This window comes from Lineus longissimus, chromosome 12 (genome assembly GCF_910592395.1).
Source record: "Lineus longissimus chromosome 12, tnLinLong1.2, whole genome shotgun sequence".
NCBI lineage: Eukaryota > Metazoa > Nemertea > Pilidiophora > Heteronemertea > Lineidae > Lineus > Lineus longissimus.
The window spans coordinates 746,045-766,240 of record NC_088319.1 but is presented as its reverse complement, the minus strand read 5'-3'; the positions used below and the strand labels follow the sequence as shown (position 1 = coordinate 766,240).

The window sequence follows — 20,196 nt, the reverse complement described above, 5'->3', positions numbered from 1 at the left end:
TGGGTAGGCGGCCGAGTTGCTTGGCCTCGTGGTCCGCGCATTCGAGGCAGAACTCCGTGATTTCCTTATGTATGAAAGAATGGCGAAATAACAGTTTCAATCAAAATCTGGCCGATACATAAATGTACACATGTTAAGTTCCGCAACTAAAATCGTTCTCTTTCCGCGGGGTCTGTCGAAGGAGTGTCTTGAAACATGTGGCAAAAAATGTTTTAGCCAAGCGAGGGACTACTAGCATTGACTGTAAGGCTAAGGGCAAGTAACATCCATTGCATCCACCCATACTCGGCACTTCATAGAAAATTGAATTCAGAAGGAATTTGTTAAGTTGCACAATCATTGCGTAATAGGAAATCCTTCTCGACTACAGACTCCTATGTAAATCTTTAAATTGGAGCTAAACTGATTACAAGAAAATGGCATTGGACTTGATTTTGGTGTCTTCATACAGCACATCATAGTCCTTGGTGGCCTTTCATGCAACCCACCGATCTCCATCCCCCAGTGACAGCGTGGGCCCGCATTTAGACCATGAGGCCAAGGTGTTCCGTGCCCAGCTAATCGTGAGGCCAGTTCGGTCGAGCTGCGCGCCCTGGCATCGCCCCAGTCCATCGCGCACAACACGTGGCGGCAGCGGCGCGGGTCGGGATGGTGGGCGGCGGGGACTCCGTGCGCATCGCTGTTCGGGATCCAAGGATACGTGACCACGTGGGATGCGCGGGTATGACAGGTCACCCGTCTTCAATTACATAACCGCTTGGAGTATTTTTCTTCTCTATTTTTTGAGGCAGAAATGGCGGGCCGTCTGTAAAGGAAGAAACAAAAAATGAAGAAAGGTATTAGAACAGAAATGGAAATAAATAAGTTGAAATGTGGAATGCACGACTTAGGCCGAACCTGGTGAAATATCTGCATAAGAAAAAATTGTGCTGTAGAGCTAGGACTGGCAGAAACATTAGCAATCTTGGCCGTTTTGTAAGTTAGCAAATCAAATTAGGCCTTAGACTCATTGCCGAAACATACCGCAAACACACCAAGCTATCGCGCTGGAGGTCCATTTTTTAGGCCCCAGCCTCTTCCACTATTTAAGATCACTATCATTTCTTCATTTTATTTCTTGTTTCACAGACGTCCCACCATGACTGACCGAGACCACTTCACCACAACACCATTACTCGACTCTCTGCTCCTACTCATGTCATCATTCCCTCCCAATAGTGTCAACATCAAGCACGACACTGAGATGAGGAAAAGAGACCCTCGAGTTGACAGGATACTGGACAGGGGTAAAAGTTCGCCCTGCCGGCCCGAACCTTCTAGCTAGCCCTCAACAGGACGGCGAAAATGTTTCTAAATGATTGCACTACATGTAAGGAATTGAAAAACACGCTTTTTAATGAATCAAACAGACCGAAGGTGCACTCGACTCTGATTTTTTCGGCAATGTTGATATACAGGTAGTTAACCAAGAATAGATGCCGTGTTGATCGTGAACGAAGATTGATGGACATTTTTACTGCCTTGAATTGACGGATCAACCAGTCGAATTAACAAATCCATCGCATAATGGTCAAGGAATTTCAATATGAGTAACCACAGGGAGGGTTGGTCAAAATGAGCTCCCATCTTTTTTCTTCGAAATCGCCCTCGGTAAAGACCTATCCTCTCTTACTTTCACGTCACACGGCAATTCTTAACGCTTGTTTATTTTTATAACTTGCAATCACACAATGATTGATAATCTGAAAGAGAACATAATAATTATGTCCTCTCGGCAAAGATTTTAGGTTAAGGATGTAGGAAGGGAAGTTCAAAACGCATCTTTTGTGCATAATGCATCAGTGTTGCAACTGTGGTAAACAGACCCCAAAAGTATCCGCATGGCAACGGAGGTGTTGCGTAAATTCAGTGGAGAAACAAGTTCAAAATACTGCAAAGGAAAATAATGAACTCTTTAGAAAAGCTATGAACTGTATCGAATATTTCCTAAGCGATTACCACTTGATCAAAATATGGCGTATCACCCTCAAATGGAGAAACAGAAACACTTAAGAGTGGATGACCCGGGCCATATTGAACTTGTGATTGTGTTTGGTTAGTCATTAGACTAATTAGAACGCAAATAATAACTACACCGTATTGAGCCAGGTAATAAGTGGTCAAAACCACCACGAATTATAAGTTTGTGTTTGTTTTTGTTTGGTATGTATGGTCATTGATCCCAGGAATCGGGAATCGGGATGGAGAAAGCATCATGGTTGGCACTCCGCGTGACGTCACGCACTCTTCATTGCTGGAGGCGTGAACGGTCACGGCGCATGAACAATGGCGGCTAATAGCACCATATTGATCGAAAGTTTGTAATGCCAATATATAAACACCATAAAATGATTAAATAAATTGTTTGCAGGAATGGGGCGTGAATGGACAACAGATTTGATGCCTGGGGGTCGGGGCAGGGGTCTCGGGGTCTGACGAAGCGACAGGGATAAAAGTGATGACGGGAAATTGTTGGGAAAACACTCTGGGGACGGGAGAAAGTGAATATGAAATATGCTTGTTTCTAGGGGAAGCTTATGGTCATTTACATCGTAATTATTTGACCGTTATGCGATGGATTTGTAAATTCTACCGGCTAATCCGTTTGATTTTACGTTTTCAAAAATGGTTCAATAGGTTTGAGACAGTATGTATTAAAGCTCCCTGCTTTGAACTATATCGGCACTGCTCCTTTTGTAACCCGGACACACTATCGTTTAGGACATTTTAAACCTTTACGTCAGCTTGTGTTTGTTCAAATTGTATTGGCACCAGTGTCGCCTGGTCCCAGTCGAGCAGTGCAGGGAAAATCATTTCATGCTGGATTTAAGTGCCCTCCACCTAATACGACCCGATAGCTAAGAACATAATGTAATGCTGCATATTCTCCTTAAGATCCCAGCCCAAACTGAAGAAACTCAGTGGGTATCAGTTGTTGGGGTATTAACAATTTGGGCCATGATTGAGGCAAGCAACTGGGCCTACTTTTTAAAAAACCCGTGGTGTTTAGTCGACTGAATGATGTATCCAGGTTACAGAAAAATCAATGTCCCCCACATGCAAAGAGAAAATGCAAGCTGGGTTCAAGTGTGTCCCCCAATGCGACCCAGCCGTCTGTCTTTTTGCCAGCCCAGCAAGTTTCAGTTGCCGGGGCGTCACATTATAGGGGCCATGAACGTAGTATACAAGGCCTATGAAAAAGAAACACGTTGGCTGGTTTGAACCCTGGGGTGCACATATTATGGAGCTAAACTCAGGTGTAGATAAAGGTAGTATGTAAATGTTGAAACGAGCCAAATGAAATAAGCCTAACTAAACGAACCAAATTAACATTCTAAACATAAAATTGAAGATACTACCGAGCATAAACCTTTTTGAGGCCTCCCCAGAAAGTGACAATTTCATGGGCTGAACTGCATCCTCTGATCTGGGAATCAAGGTCATTCCACGGTTTTCTTCTACTTGAAGAAGCTGCTGTTTTGGAGTAAGGTTTAGGCTACACCTTCACCCAGTGCACCCCCCCCCCCTCCCCCTCCCCGCAGCTTGGACTAAATGTACATGAAAATGAGGCATGCAATACCATTTTCATTTTTGGTCGTCTGGATGTGTTTCAATTTCAAATCTCAACTGAGTTTCCTTGATTCATGTGTGAGTTGCCGTGGCTAGGGGTGGGGCACCGCGCCTGACCAATATGCGGCCCACCAGGCCTTCACACCTTCCCCTAGGTTACGACAATAGCGGAAGTGTCTAAGATGACACGAAGACAATGGTGTCATGTCTGGGTCATAAAGGTAAAACAATGACTGGGATAAATAATCTTGATACGGGGCGCCTGGAAGGATATCTTGGACATAGTTCCGTCGGATTCCGTAGGCGTTGAAAGGAGCAGTTCTTTGATTTTTCACCTGAAGCCGGGCACACAACCTGATTTGACTGAGCCATACATACGTCATGCATGTGTTATCGGTCATAAGCCTCTGTAAAGGTTTTTTCATCAGATCTGCATGTTCAAATATCCCATCAAAGTGCATTTTCGTGGACTGTGACAATAGGGAGTTTTCGCATAGCCCCCCCCCCCCCCGAAACGCCCACTTGAACGCCTATCCCAACGTTCGACTTCATCATCAGGAGGTCAAACAATGGGATCGGCGTTCGCGTTGGCGTTTCAGGGATTTGCGAAAACTCCCTAATGTACCTTTACCAAACGGCTCAGCTGAGCACAGTGGCCGTTGTCGTATTATAAAGACAAAACAAATCATACCTAGCAAATTTTCATTTGTCTTAAACTCGTCTTTTGCGGATAAAGCCAACCCTGAATACGAAGACAAGTTCACTTCACTGCCCGGCTTTTACATGATGGTTTTCATATACGATGAATATCCTGAGCAACTGGCGTTTGGGCATGAGCCTCTGTGGCCTAACGGACAAGGCGCTGGACTTCTAATCCAGAGATTCCGGGTTCGAGTCCCGGCAGAGGTGTGACATTTTGCTTTTTTCTTCTTATTCTAACTCAACTTTACTGACCCAACGGACAATGCGCAGGACTCCGGGTTCGAATCCCGGCAGCAGACTGTTTCAAATATCCAGCTCAGCATTTGAGGTAGTATTGGAATTTATTCCTCTTTTTTTTCGCTTGACCCCTTCAAGCAAATGCAAAAGAATCAGCCCCTTGACAATTAGCCTCTTCGGCATTGCAAGGAATTGATCTCTTAGAAATGAACGAAGCAGTCTTCGATGAAATTTTGTCAGTCAGTCAATTGGGCTAGCAAAATAACAATCGCCAAGGTTGAATATCTCATAATTCCCACCGCAACAACACCCCGACTCCCACGGTCCGAAACTATTCGACCTGGAGGAACAGGATTGACATAACTTATCTTAATCGACTCATAATTAATATTGGGGATGACACCATGTTCCCACACCATTATCTATCAGTAAATTACAAACATAATTGACCTGGTAAATCACTGTTTCCAAGCACCGATTGAATCGTATCTATTTCGGCTCCTTGGACCTGGCTTGCAGAAAAAAAACATGGCGCCAGGTCAGAGGTCAGCTGAGTTTGTTGAGAAATTAACGGCCATGGATACAAGTGCGAAATGTAGAGTCCGTTACAAATAAATTGCAATCGCTCTGCCGATCACAATGTTATCACCATCTGTGGATGGAGAGGAATAACTTATTGATTTAATAATGACGTCGTTACGTGACAGCCAATACGCTGGTCTGGTGGCCATTTTGTTTCACCTGCGCCATGATCTGTGAGGTGATTCCGCGTGAAAATGCCAGAATCATAGCGGCTGATGAAGCCCGAGCCTAGTACAAATGGATAGGAACAGCAGTTGATTAATCATCTGGCCTATCTGACTTGTTTCTTTATAAAGTATTCACCGAAATGATAATACCAGAATCCGATAGTCGTTGATGAATAACGAAATGTCTCAACCAACCACATCGTCAAGACAGTGGTAGCGACAATGGCACCTCTAGACATGCAAATTATTTCTCTCTTTGAGGAATATTTTTGGTGAATCGAATTTGCGAGTAATGGAACAGACTCTGACGCTCATTCGTTCAAATCTAAGATGCACAATTATCATGATTTAATGCAGTCGTTTCTTTCCAAGTGAATTATCATGTCAAATGGCCAAGGATTGTTTCTTTATGCCCGTTAAGTGCCAAGCCTCGGATTGATAGGGATGTTGTTTATGACGACACCTTCGATTGCTTTTGTCTCAAGTGCCAGCTTGACACCGATATTCAAAGAATTCGGAGCCAAAGATATCCACAAAACTGATAATATGAATTGAAATCTCAGGAACCGTGCGAAAGATGAAAGGTGCTCTCGAAACAGTATCAGCTTCTGATCATATTTTCGTTTTGGTTGCCGAGGTGTCGCGAAGAACTGGAGCCAAAGTTATCAAAGCAAACGTCTGCGACCTGAACGCATCCTGGACGACTGTCCCGCGATAACCGAACCAAAGGGCGTGGCCATCAGAGTCCACGTCGGGGGAGACCGGTTTGACAGGCAACCAGTCTGAAAGTTGTGGATCATCCACGACTCACTTCGAGAGTGAATTACAGTCGTCTGAGGACAACGGACGATTGCCTGGCCCGCGTTTGGCGTGACTTAAAATCGGGACCCAACGCCATACCAGCTTTACCAGAAACAAAAGACTTTGAAGTAAGGTGTTTTAGGCCATACACAATGGTTAAGCAATTAACATTGGAAAACATATACGTTAAGACAGAAGAAGAAGAAGACCTTACGTCATTTCATCGAAAACTATGGGAATAGAAACATTGTTTCCTCTGTCTACAGTATCCTGAAGACGATTAATGCGAGGGTTTAAGAGAAAAAAAAGAGATGGACTGACTTCGTTACTAAATACTCAAGAATCCACAGCGATGACCGTGGGATAACTCTCTCTCCCAGGCCTGCCAACATTCTCCATGATCGCCAAAAGCACTTATATCCACCCTTTACATTCCCCTTTAGTTGGAATCAAATGACACTTCATAATACAATACCATCAATGATACTTAGAGCAGAAATCACTGCTTAGCGGTATTTTGAGTGACCAAGTCACAATTTTCGTCAATAGGATATCAAAACACATTGCAGCATCTTGAGAATCTTTCGCACGGTTTGGCCAAAACACCCGGACAAAACCGCCGAGACCTGCGTGGGCCATGGGTCGCCAGGCCTATTCTTCACATCAAAAGCATAATTTGAAGTTGAAAAGCCCATTCATTGAACTGTCATGTATTGCATTCTTGATTAGTCATCGTCATACTTATATTTACTTGATATTATACTCCTATTATGTATGATATACTTTCCCACCAAATCGGGCGGATTTTTAACCATTTGTTTGGCGCGTGACTGAGGGCCTGCCACGTGGGCGGCTCGGCCAGCAGGAGCGCGAGGGGTACGACAGTCACATTCCTGGCGCATCAATAGGCCTTGATATCCATTTAAACCATTGACAAAAATATTTTGATATCGAGATTTATAAGCCTATCCTGCGATATGACAACATGACGGCATTGCGCATTGTTGATCAAAGGACAAACGGGTACAAAATAGACAATTAAAAGAAGAAAAAAATGTGACGACATCAAATTTTTCGCTTACGTGGCACTTCCTGATGCCAACGTTTACAGATCTATCTATCTATAAACTGCTGAAGTGTTTTTCATATCATTCTGGCGAACGGTACTTAGTTGAACTCAGGAATGTGCCCAGATCACAATTACTGATAGTGCTGCACATCCACTAGATAAGGATAGGGCAGGCCTAACTAATGCGGACGAAACAGAGTACATTTTGTATATGTAACTCTTCCTCAGAGTCAACTAAAGCCGGTTAACTATGACGTCGGCTGCCCAGGGCTGTGAAACATTACTATTTGTGATCACACCATTACAGTTAGTGACAAGTGACCAGCCGAGTACCTTTGGCCAGATGTAGCGGGAAAAATACTTTACCCTTGGTATTATGGACTAAGTAATTCCGTTGTGTAAGTCCGTTAACAGGGCCAGGGCCATACCTAGCCTTTTTTCCCTCCGTCCGTCAAATCTGTTAAAACCCGCATGAAATATGGTTGGGTTTTACGTGATTCTCAGGGCATTTGCGACTCCCTGCCCTCTCACTGCGGCCCTGTGGTGTGAATAACAGAATCTATTCTACAATCGTAAAGTAAGGTTCAGGCTTCTCTTGCTATAAATCCATGAACAAGCAGTCAACAATAAGGTAGGACTGTCAGAAGGGGACTATATTTTCTTCCACACGTACGGAAGTTCACGCGCACTCAGCTGCTTTTCGCTATGCCCGGGGGTATCCAGAAATAGGGCGGACACTGACATTTGAAACCTCTGCCGAAACTGCGCAATTCCATTCAATTAATTGATCAACATTTTGACAGCTTGGCCAAAATGTGGACATCCCACGCAAATTAGGAGTGCCCATACCACTGTTTGTCATTGCTAAACGAAAAGAGCATCTTTCATTTCAAGCAATTTCTTTCCGAATGGCCATTGTGTGAAAAACCAGTATTTTGACCACTTATTGTTTGTTCATGAATAAGATGTCTTGGCCTTTCACAGCCAGCATCAAAAGGCACTATTTTTTATTTGTTTCATTTCGCTCGGCTCTTATGTCGTTACAAGGGGCCGCGAATCCGGTCAACAGATTTTGCTCTGGCCGGCGCCAATTACTACAGAGATTAACCCATTTCAGCCTTCATCATAAGTCGAAAAAAGAGGTTCCATGAGCGGGTTCTGCAAATTTTCAGACATGAACTTTATCTCCCAAATATTGAAAAGAAGGTGCAATAGAAAGACACTTAACAGCAAGTAGTATTTGACGTCATTATGCGAACAATCATGGTATTTCTAGAGTTAGCAGAAAAATTACAGAACTATAGGCTAAACCGTATCATTCCTTAGGATTTCTTGTTTTTCAGATATATCTGACCAAAGGTACTTGGCTGACCTCTTGTCGCCAAACTGTAAACGAGTGATAAAAATGGTAACGTTACACAGCCCTGAGCAGCCGGTGTCATAGTTGACCGGGTTTAGCTGACACCGCGAAAGAGCATTGGTTAGGCCTAACCAACGGATATTCTAGTGTTGTGCAACACCACTATCTTTTTGTAAATGTGATCTGGTCACATTCCTGAGTTGAACTGAGTACCTTTGGGTAGGACGATATGAAAATAAACCATAGATTAATTGACAAATATGCATGGCCTTCTTAAGATTGAAACTGTTTTGATTGTTTAGACTGAGGTTACTGCACCTCATGACTTGGCGAACCGAGTCAGGAAGACGCAAACATTTTGATCAAATCATACCGCGCGCGCCAATTTCGCCTGGATGCTTTCTAGATCAGTGACAAAAAGGTAACAAAAGACTGCCAAAGAATATCACCAGGAAGAGATTTTCTGAAATAAAGCTTCTAAAAAACCTGATCATAATCTCCTGGACTGAATGAGGAAGACGCGACGCATGCATTCATGACTCAAAGTGCGCGCGCAAAATGATCGGACGCTAGACAAAATATCAACGCTAAAACGTAAATAAAAGATAAATAGTTAAACTTGGACGAGGAAGATATATTATGTAAACAATACTTTACAAAAGAGCCTGATATTGTCCTCAGCAGAGCGTCCATCATGCAGAACGCGAAAAACATATCCAAAAACCGCGCGCGCGAAAAATCCAGTCTCAGCGTCAATCAAGCATGCCTTCCCGGTGTGTCGAATGTCCTTTATTTAATTTTTTATACCAGCACCAGAAATGGTAAACAGTTTTTATCAATAAAAGACCTCATACGCCCACTGGAGAATCTCAAAAAGCAATTGGCGTCTTTTTACGAGTTGCGCGAACATGTGCAATCCTCTTGTCTTCTGAGTATTGTCTCATAACTCCCCTTGAGTCGAGTTTGCCAAAGAAGATTCGGGCGTGGGCGGTGGGCGGGAAGAGGAGATAGTCTCCCTGGATGCGTCCACTCTATCTTGAGATACAATGAACGTGCATAGTTTAGCTATTGCATGCGCCATTTAGGTCACATTGAATTCGAATAGAAAACATGTCCCGCTCCATCCTGAAAAGAACGAGTTACACTGTTCGAATGTATTGGCAATGCACACTTCAAACAACGCCCAATGTTGGGTGAAATTGATAAGGATTAGAGTGAACCGCGCCAAACTTCGCGTTCTTAAACATCTTTATCATCAGTTTAATGACGAGTAGAGATTTTTTTCATTTTGGGTCAGATAAGTATACAACAAAACCGAGAGAAGATTCAGGAAATGAGATTTTTTTCTTGTGATGTTTTTCAAAAGGGATAACGATCAAAGTGATTCGTTTCAATGATTTGGGAATGCAACACCGAGCCATATGTTGCCAAATGTCAACGTTACAGCAAGCCTGGGGGTAAAAGTTGTTATTTTGTGGGATGCTGACCATCTTTACGCAAATTGTTCACTTGTCCAATGCAATTCGAAGAAATTATGAAAATAGGGAATCATCTTACAAAAGACGAAATGCTAGCCTTTACAGTATTATATTAATCAATGGCTGGACCTGGGTTTCAAAATGAATTTCGTCACTAACATTGGCGTCATCTCCTTCAGGTAACCCCTTAGTAAGTTAACGCCAGGGTTAGTAACATAACTTGTTTTGACCAACTGGGCCCAGGTCTGGACTTGGCCAATAAGCCAGTCTAAGGGATTGAACTTAGTTCCACGATTTCTTTTTCCTATTAGCTCCAGGTGGCAATTAATATGTTGCTTTTGATCTTCATGAAAAATGATAGCCACCCTCATGATCGAGAGGTCGTGGGTTCGACTCCTGTAGTAAAGGGTTTTTCAGATAGATCTGGCCAAAGCTACTTGGCTGGCCTCTTGTCACTAGACAGTAATAGTGTGATGACCAATAGTATTGTCACACATCCCTTGGCAGCCGGTGTCCTAGTTGACCAGCTTTAGTTGACTCCGTAAAGGAGCATTGGTCAGGATAATCTAGTGTTGTGAAATACCACTATCTTCTGGTTAATGTGATGTGGTCACATTCCTGAGTTCAACTACCTTTGCCCAGAACGATACGAAAACATTTTAGCAATGTAGCGACTATATAAATGCAACCTCCCCGAGCCAGCGTATGAATGGGTGTCACCTATCTCCCCCGAACCTTCTTTACTCTCGGCCATCACGGCTGATGTCCTTGAAATATGGTCGAAACGTAACATATCTTCTGCCAAACTGACGAACACAGATAATGTCACAAATCAAAATAGTTCCGTCAGCATTAGCTTTCTAAGTGCCAAGTCTAACAATGACCCTTCTTGGGGATAACGGATTACTCCAGATTCGACCCCTTTCGTTCAACCATATTGTCCCCCTCGCAACCCTTGCGTGGTTCCTGAGTATCATATAACGCACGGCCCGTCCGCATAATACCCCAGTCAATCTAAGGCAAATGACCGTAGAGTGGAATCCACTGTCCCCCTGTCGCTTTCTCGGCCCGGGCCCCGCGATAATTACGCATATGTTCCACAATGACTTTGTCCCTCCTCTCATATCGCATAACTTGGCGACAAGAGATCCCGCTGATAGCCAAACAGCCAGGGGCATTCACACCCCTTCCGAAGAGACAGGGGCCCTTAAGCTATCGAGCTCCCTGAGACCTCAAATACCCTTCATTGAAGGATTATATCTCCCAAGGCTCGAGCGGTGAGAAGCGGCAGTTCCGTAACCGCATTGTGAGACCCATCTTTAGGATGAAAGGCAGTGAATCCCTCGCATTGTCACCCGGCATTGTCACCCTGACGTTCGGTACTTGTCTCGCCTTTCCAAGGGTCACCCAGCCTCTGAAACCTTTTCATTGTCTCTGTAACCATCAGGTACATCTATAGTCCTGGGAAGGGTCTCAGTTGCTATTTTGGGCAGGTGAGAGGCCGGGGTTGGGTAGGCATTCATGAGGGTTGGTAATGACTTTGTAACACTCAAGAGATATGGCCCAGGGGGGAATACGATCGGTACATTACAGCGGAGGATGTATGGTATGGCGATCCAATGCAGTCAAATCGCCCTATTTCAATTCAACTGAAATTATATTAGGACAACTAGATATCATTTATGTTAAACAATGCTTGGATCATTCTATGCTGAAAGTAACACTACTACATGTATACCTACTTGCAAAATCTGCTATACTGATGATGTTCGGGAATATTCGAAAACACAAGAGTCCAACCAATGCTTTTTGACTAATGGCAAACGATATCTGGGATGGCACCGGCTGGACTTCTCCGCGGGGACGCTTCCAAGGACTACTGATGTACCCATATTTTACCGCGTATTTCCGCTGAACAGAAACTGCCAGTGGTATCCTCCCACCTTGATCAGTTTTGGGTCGACTTTTTGCCCACAAATTCATTTTGTTATATAAGAACATTATACAACTTGCAAACTGGCAAACGACTGGATGTTCTAAATTGAGGAAAGTCTTCAATTTGCTGCTATATTCCACTACCCTCTCAAGGGGTCGTCCCGTTGACGATCCTGGTCGCGCGTTTCCGGGTTCGAGCAGGTGCTCCGCTCGAGCAGAGAGTGCACCTTGCAGCCCTCACCGCGCCGTCTCCCCGACCGCCGTGTCACGTCAAAACACACAAAAATCACGCAAATGTGGACAAAAATCTCCCTGGATATAATTACCGCGGAAATAAGCGAACGGCGCTGAGGAAGATGGTTATAAAAGCGACCGGGGACGTGGGCGACGTTGCGAACGCCGCCCGCTTGATGCTTCGTTGCTGTGTTGGAATGCCGTGCTTTGGAATCTCCCGGGTCTTCCGGGCCTGCAATTACAAGAAGCGTAGTTGCTGCAGCATTGGCCCCGCGCTTCCCGGACCCTGGCATGGCTCGAGGAGGTTTCGCCTCCCCGCGTCCCAGGAGCCACAAAACTTTCACACGGTCCAAGAAATGAAGAATCATCCGAGACACGTACTACTCTACTTGTTTCGTGATATCTGGCGATGTTTACTCGGCGATTTTTTTTCTCGATAACAAGGCATCACATAGTTTGTATTGTGTTGGGCACTTGATAATTCACCTGTGAATCGGCGGCGCTATTTGTGTAAAGAATAGAGACGAATCTCTTCCGTATTCTGACTGCTTGAAGAAAAGACGGGAGACAACAAAAAATGCAACGGCCACAAAGAGGAAGCAACGTGTTTTGTATATACACGACAATTTTGCGCATCGCTCCAATGATTCAGTCTAGGTGGTTGAGAGAGAACTCCGGGGCCGTGGGAAAGGGAACGCGAAAGTTGAAATATGAAAAAGTACGATGCATCTTCGCAAAGGATGAGACACTAGGCCCATTCATTGAGAGGTTTACTGGTCGACCAGTATTGACCTAAACGGGAAGTGACTGGGTAAGGTTGTTTTGTGGTTTGTTGGTTTTTTGTACTGGGGTTGTGCAATAGGTTGCCCCTTGTCAAGGTCCAGTGACTTGTGGCCTGGGAAGATTTTCAGATGGTGAAAAGTCTGTAAAATCAGACACGATTTCGAATGCAGAGCCGGCAAACATGACGCTCATTGCATGGTGATGGGAATGAAGGGCACGGAGAGAGACTGAAACAAATCTGGTCTGAAATGATGGCTAGGGCACTTCCTTGGAAAATATTTTGCAGAAAAGCCAATTATTCAAAGTGTCAGACAATAATTATCATTTGAAGTGAGATTCTGAGGAAATAAATTGAATGTTGATTTAAAAATATGTCTGGAAGAATCGAGCAGACACGCCCTTCCTGAATGCTTTCTGAGATTTAGAGAGACGAGTTGTCAAAAAGTATTTTAATGATCTGTCGAATGGTTTGCCCTCGGGGGAAGAGGCTGGCGTGGGGAGAGAAATGGCGACAAGACGTCATATCCAGGGGCCGATGTTAAAGGGAGTTCTGTCCACAGAAACTGGTGTCTGACAACGATGTACGCTCCGGTTTACCTGGATGGAGAGTAGGACGTCTTTCGCAAGGGCACGCAATTTCCTGTTTCACCGGTAAATAGTCGTCACGGTAATGATGATAGATATGAGAAAAAGACTTGCAACAACATACGTCTCTCGATATTATATATTCGTGTATTGTTCAAAGCAAATGAAAATGCGAGGCTTTTTTATTCTTGCATATTTCGCGAAGAATTCCCGGCGATGTAGATGAAAATCTCGAAATAGCATGTTTTGGATTTTTCAAACCCCAAAAGGATTCGTAATCCTCAAAATGAAGTTCCTTTCGCGAATTAAAGAGTTTTTAAACTTTTCTTGCAAAACGCAGAATAAAGTGGCCCATTAAAAGTGTGTGGTTTACGTGTATGCTGGTGATTGTAAGAAGGCCGGTGACATCAACCGACCCGTAACCACTATCCACCGGTTCGACCCTGCCTGTCACCTGTCGTGCAATACCGTCCCCGAACCCTTCCTTCCGCATGGTTACCGGGCCCATACTACCCATCAGTTAATCCGTGCGTGATCACGACCAAAAACCGGCAAACCCTTCCTTGTTTGTCACCGGAACAATACGAGTAATATCCTTCTCGAGATTGAAAAGGGACGTGAATGCGACACTTCACGCAGTCATACTATTCCTTTATACGGAATATAAACTTCTTTGTGGGATCTTTCAGGGGTCTCATCAGGATCTCACGGCAATTCACGCACCGGATCATTAAATTTCCCCCATTTCGTGGTCATCGGCCTTCACTTGTTGTGAGAGGACGTCTCACTTGTTGACTCGCGATAAACAAGTGCAGAGATCAGGTAGCACACCCGACAACTCGTGAAAGGAGGCAAGAACATTTCACCAATAATTACTCTTTGGTTCGCTTTTGTTAAATTCCATCACGTCGCGGGGTTCCGCGACGAATTCACTCCATGTCTATCAAATACCCATAGAGCGCTGAATGGAATATCATGATGAGCCGAACAAGGCTTGACACCAAACCATTTTTCGCTTATCAGGAAACAATAGTCGAGTAATATCAAGAAAATAGCTCTTCAGTTGACTACTCAAACAACATTGTGGAAATTTCAAAAGTTTCAAAATTTGTCCCTTTTCTGTAAGTTTCGTGTTGACAACCTTTTTCTCTTGAGGGCTATTGAGAGCCAGGGTACCTGCTTACAGTAACGCTCGTTCTGTGAACAGGTAAATTATCTATTGTTTCTGCGATTGGTGGCCAATTGAGTTTTTAGCACTCGTGATTTTTAATCAGAGTCCTACACCGCGAGTCCGTTACCAAGGGGAAGTTCACCAGCGGTATAGCACGAGGGATAAAGCGACTTGGACAGATTAACGGACTCCGAAACACTAATCCAACTTTCTGACACTTCTAGACAACTATTCCATTTGATGTTTTAACGGTGGTTTTAGTTTATTTTAGGAATATTTCAGTTTTTCCATCGATACCGTCATGACCATAGGGGTGATTTTAAAGCGCCACATATGTAAACCCGAAAGCCTTACACATATTAAGCACGATGCTAAACCCTAATGTGCCAAAAGTCCGGTCTCAGGGTGTTAAAGCATTCGCTATCTTTGTCAATCCTTTGGTTGTTCACAGCTTATACCAACTGGTTGGAAGAAAAGTAATAATTGACACAAAGCACGCTTACTTTATAACGACAAGAACACAAAAACATAAGAAGTGAAAGTTTTGGTTTGTTATCTGATCTCAACTGTGATAGAGGTGTCATCCGCTTCACCCTTCACCCCTCTCGAAACCTTTCAGTAGAACTCACCTTGTTGCTCATTCAGTGTTACATGCTGGCCGGTACCCAGTTGTGCACAAGGGTGGAGTAAGTCAAGTTAGACAAAGAGGCTTGCATAAAGTCTCCCGCCGAATGTGAGAATCGAACCAGGGACCACAAGATTGTAAGCACTAGACCATGCTTTTCTGACGTAAGAGGCAACATTACCTGCAAAGCTTGGAGAAAGAGTGAAGCGAAATTCAAACTTTCACCCGGGTAAACACCCTGGTGAATATTTTGCAGTTAAGACCCGCACATCCGTCAAAGCTAAACCATTCTGTTCACCTTGCCACTTGAGCTGTAAACTTTCAGGTCAGACTTTCCCCTACTGAAGACTGCGCCCTTGGATCCCTTCATCCCCCTTGTCACCTCGACATGATAAATCATCATATTTGTCCCTAATCTGCCAAAAGATACTAACGTCGAGTAACTCGAGAAGGGTTGAAGGGTTCCCTACCGCGCTGTCTCCAAGTAAGGGTCACGGAGATCAACCCTTCTTTTTGTTCAGGCAACCTTATTCATACATTGTAGTTTAACTGACTTAACCCAGATATGGCAAAGCGGTAATAAAGGCAATTGTTGCGGTAAAATTGTAAACAATCGTGAGATTTTTGAAAGAATATGATAACGATTTGGAGAAGAATGGACCCTTATGAGAGATTGGGTAAGAGGTTGCAGGTCATGCCCCCGGCAGGGTTGCATAATCCATCATCACGGGTTCGAAAAGATGTTTGGACATTTTAAACCGGAACCAATTAAAGGTGGAAGAAAGTTCACCTTATCTTTCGAAATCGCAGATTCTGATCAAAGCTGCCGTGATATCTCACAGCTGAATTAGAATACATTTCCCATTATCAAACTGAATCCCTCCAAAATGGTAACTTCGTCTGTTACTGTTTCGCTGTGTTGTGAGCAGCAACTCCATCAATCATTACAACAGTGCATCCCCTGAGAAAGAAAGGGTCCTACATGACATTCGGAATTTAGTGACACTTTGAATAATTTCACATCGATGATAATCCTGACGACCCATCTGCGACAAAAACAGCTCTCGTCAGTCATGTTAGCTTGTTAAACCAGTAATCGGTGCTTTGGGCATATTTGGTGGGGTTTTTTTCTTAACACCTTCAGTGACCATCGCAATCGAGCAATTTATGTCGAATGCTATCACAATCGCAGGACACAGAGATTTAAATCGCTCGTTTACAGGGCGCTTTTTTAAACAAAAAGAATATTCCGTGTCTATAACTTCTCAAAATAGAAATTGATCGATTATGTGCTTTGCCTTTGGAATTTCTTTCCAGCGAGATTTCATCATACGCAAAAGGATTTCCGAACAAAGTCATAACGGAGAAATCACAGGACTTATCTTTGTTGTGAGTAACAAAATTGGGCCAAGTGACCACGAAGCTTGTCGACTGTTGACTTTTCTCAGAGCTGCTTATCAAGGAAACACTTAAAGTAAGCGTCCATTCCAATTGGCATTGATGACACAGATTATCGGGACAAGATACTTCAACAAGATTTGACGAAAAGTATATAGACATCTTCATAAAAAAGGACATAATTGTTGCTATGTGTCTATCTTGCTTTATGTATTTAATTTGATTTGAGTTTCTGTACTTGCGTTGATAGTATTTTCGAGACTGTTTCTGGATTCGCGGGCAAGTTGACTAACTTTAAACTTGTTATGCCGAAACGTGCTTCAAATGACCGTTTTATTAGTTGCTACGTCCAAGTATCCCAGTCACATGCAGCCACCGAGTGATTGTGTGAAATTGCCGAGAGATCTAACAGCGAAATAAGGCCGTCTAATGCCCAGGTTTGAACACTGACAGAAATACACCACCCGTAAAAATCACAGAGTAAGATTAGAGTCGAACTTCTCAATACCAAAAAGTGTTTACTTGTCCGAAAATAGATACATTTGCGTCCGATGATAGTATCACCCCTTTCGAGTTTACATTAAACTTGGACGAGGTTTGAAGTAGATATAATCGATATTTAACGGACTTTGGACGCCTGTGATTTTAAGATTTCGAGGAATGGGTATCAGAATAGCCAGGTATTCTTTTTGTTGAATGTGGAGTAAGTCAATGTTGGGAAATCTTCACTGATTTTTATCGCAAAATAACAACCACGTGAGAGAAACTGACGAATTTCCTAATTTTTTGTTTGATTTGCAATTTCGCACTGACAGAGCTGTCATGTGAGCACTTGACAGTTAAGAAAGGTTGGCTTTTTAAAAATATCGTCCAATCAGGCGAATCTTCATTCCGGACGCCAGCGTCGTCTGACAGTGATTGTAATATATGTCATTAAAACAATTCTTCGGTAGTATCGCAGCATTATAAACCTTAGTTTCTCCAGTGGCATCCCTGATTCACGCACCTTAGGTTGGTTACAGTAGCCAGGTAACCGTAAATCAAGGAGATCTATTGACCGCTCTCCCCACATACCTTCAGGGTTAGGCCTTCTCCCACGCGCCAGGCCAGGGTCTTGGCGTTACCGCGTACCCGAGACCGCAACGCGCCAGCCGCCTCAGAGTTACCCCAACTCCGTATCATCAGGCGACTTCACAACATCACCCGCTTTATCGCAGTTTTATTATGCATTCCTCCACGAAAGACATTCCGTGACGACCCATTGTGTCCCTGAATAGTAACTCCCACAAAATCACTGCCTCTTTTGTAAGAAAAATTATATGATGGGTGACAGCTAAACGCGATAATGTCACAGCGTAGATATGAAAAACAGGTTAACCTATTATCCGTCGAATATGTTGAGTAAACTTTGGACCCTTTTGTGTGAGGGTTGTCACTGCGGTGAGGGTCTGGTTGCAGGGAAGGGCAGGTGCTAAGGCCTGTCAGGTGCCTTGCGCGGGATCGGCGGCAAGTCTTCAGGAGGTTTGTGCTTCTTTGCGATGATAAGGCTTTCTCCCACGCATGTGGGGGTGACGGAGGTATCTGATGAGAAACTGGGGTAGTGATGGCATTCTTTCTGGAAACTAATCACTTCCTCTCGTCTTTACCTGTTTTGATTGGTTATTGCCAAAGAAATGTATTCTGAGTTCAGGTGGAAAAGCCGAGAAGTATGAGATGGTAAGATGTATTGGCAGTGGCCCGAATCTGAAGACGAAAAGGTTTCATTGCAAACCCGCAAAATCCTACTCAAGTATATGTTAGAGTCACGGAAGAGAAGTTGCATTCACTCGTAAAGGCCTGAACTGCATTTGAACGAATATGGGTTGGACGATGATTTGCAATCCTGACGTTTGATGGTTATGACATGAAGGACATGAACACCTCTCTCTGATCAAACTTCACTGAGAAAACGAGAATGTTTTTCCAGTGTAGATCGAGACACGGAATCGATCTAAAAGTTCCAAGTCTCCAAGCCTTCAGTCGCTTGACATCCATATAACAGTACTAAGTTTCCATAGCAGAGTACGACGGCTTGCTTGACCTCCGAAAAAATACTTTTACATGACCAGCTTCTCACGTGAAGGTTTGAAGGATAAAAGGCGTTGGTTAATGGAGGTAGTCATTCAGTAACACCGGACCTTGACTGGAGTGAAGTCAAGCCATGTTCGATTGGGACCTGGGAGTCTTGCTACCTTAGATACTCTCCTACGCAATTTTCAGCTATGTCTCAATACCGAATTTTGACTCAAGGCCGGACAATTATGAACTTGTTGCAAGACTTTCCAAGTCCATATGCTTCTGATGGTGATTTGTGAGAAATTAGTGGCCTCATTCAGGTTCCAAAGCAACAGAGAAATGCCATTTTATTCCGACACCCACCTGAATTTAACGAGGTCAGTCGGACTTGCGCCGCACGGATTAACAAAATGTCGTCAAATTAGGACAGAAATCCATCGCTTTGACGCGTACCTTTGCATTGTTACTTAATATTAGAAGTCCTACGCAAAATTTGTCGATGTGTTCATTTTTATTGTTTTATTGTTTTATTGTTTTATTGTTGGCATGTTCCTACCGACCAATGTTGGTGCTGGATGGGGTGCGACTTGGTCTGCCATGGAGGTAGTGAAAATAAAAACAGGTAGTTCCCGCGAACCTTACGAGCGACGGAGAACGAGGTACGAAGGTCTGTGGTATCATCATGATGAGCGGGAATTCATTTGCGCGAGTCTCGTATTCTCACATTCCTGAGTTCAACATAGTACCTTTGGCCAGAACGATACACTTGGTGAAAACACAGATCTCCGTACTTATACATCGTCGTACCCTAAAGGGCTACTAAACCTGCCTATTGTCACCAGGGTCGATGTCTGTCTTCACAACACTTGCATCCCAAGCCGCCATCAGTACGTGCGACTATTTGGCGTCATCTACATAGTGAAAATATTACAGAATGTGAAAGATATACAAAATTACTGAAAAATGGAAGGAGCGCGACTGTGTGACGACTCGTTAAAAAATGTACATTGTTCGCTTTGTGTGTAAGGCGGCAACGAGGTCAAAATTAGCCGAATTAGAAAAAGTATCCTAAATAATTGGTGCAGAAAATGTTGGTTGGTATGTTCATTAGACAAACCAGACTCGTGGTGACTCGTTTAGTCTCGCGGTGACATTGTTGGCTAATAGCAAGAACAATGAAGACGACCTCTTTCTAATAGGGAATCACCTTTTTGCTTTCATTGGCCCTGAAGATCAAAAATGTCTACACAACCTGTCTTAATTGGGGTTTGAGGTGGTTCATCCCATCCCTCTCTCGCTGTGGAAGTGGTGCCATGAAAGCCTTTGAAACATCTTATCAATTTATGATCATTTGCTTGTTTGTGATCATCAGTAGATAGAATACTAAAGTGTGTTTCAGATAGAT

General features: G+C 43.7%; 1 non-coding gene across 1 annotated transcript; it reads left to right on the top strand.

The window, feature by feature from the left end:
* Nucleotides 1-4,445: 4,445 nt before the first annotated feature.
* Nucleotides 4,446-4,518, top strand: Trnar-ucu (transfer RNA arginine (anticodon UCU)). Its single transcript has one exon. It is a non-coding gene; the product is annotated as a tRNA-Arg (tRNA).
* Nucleotides 4,519-20,196: the final 15,678 nt, after the last annotated feature.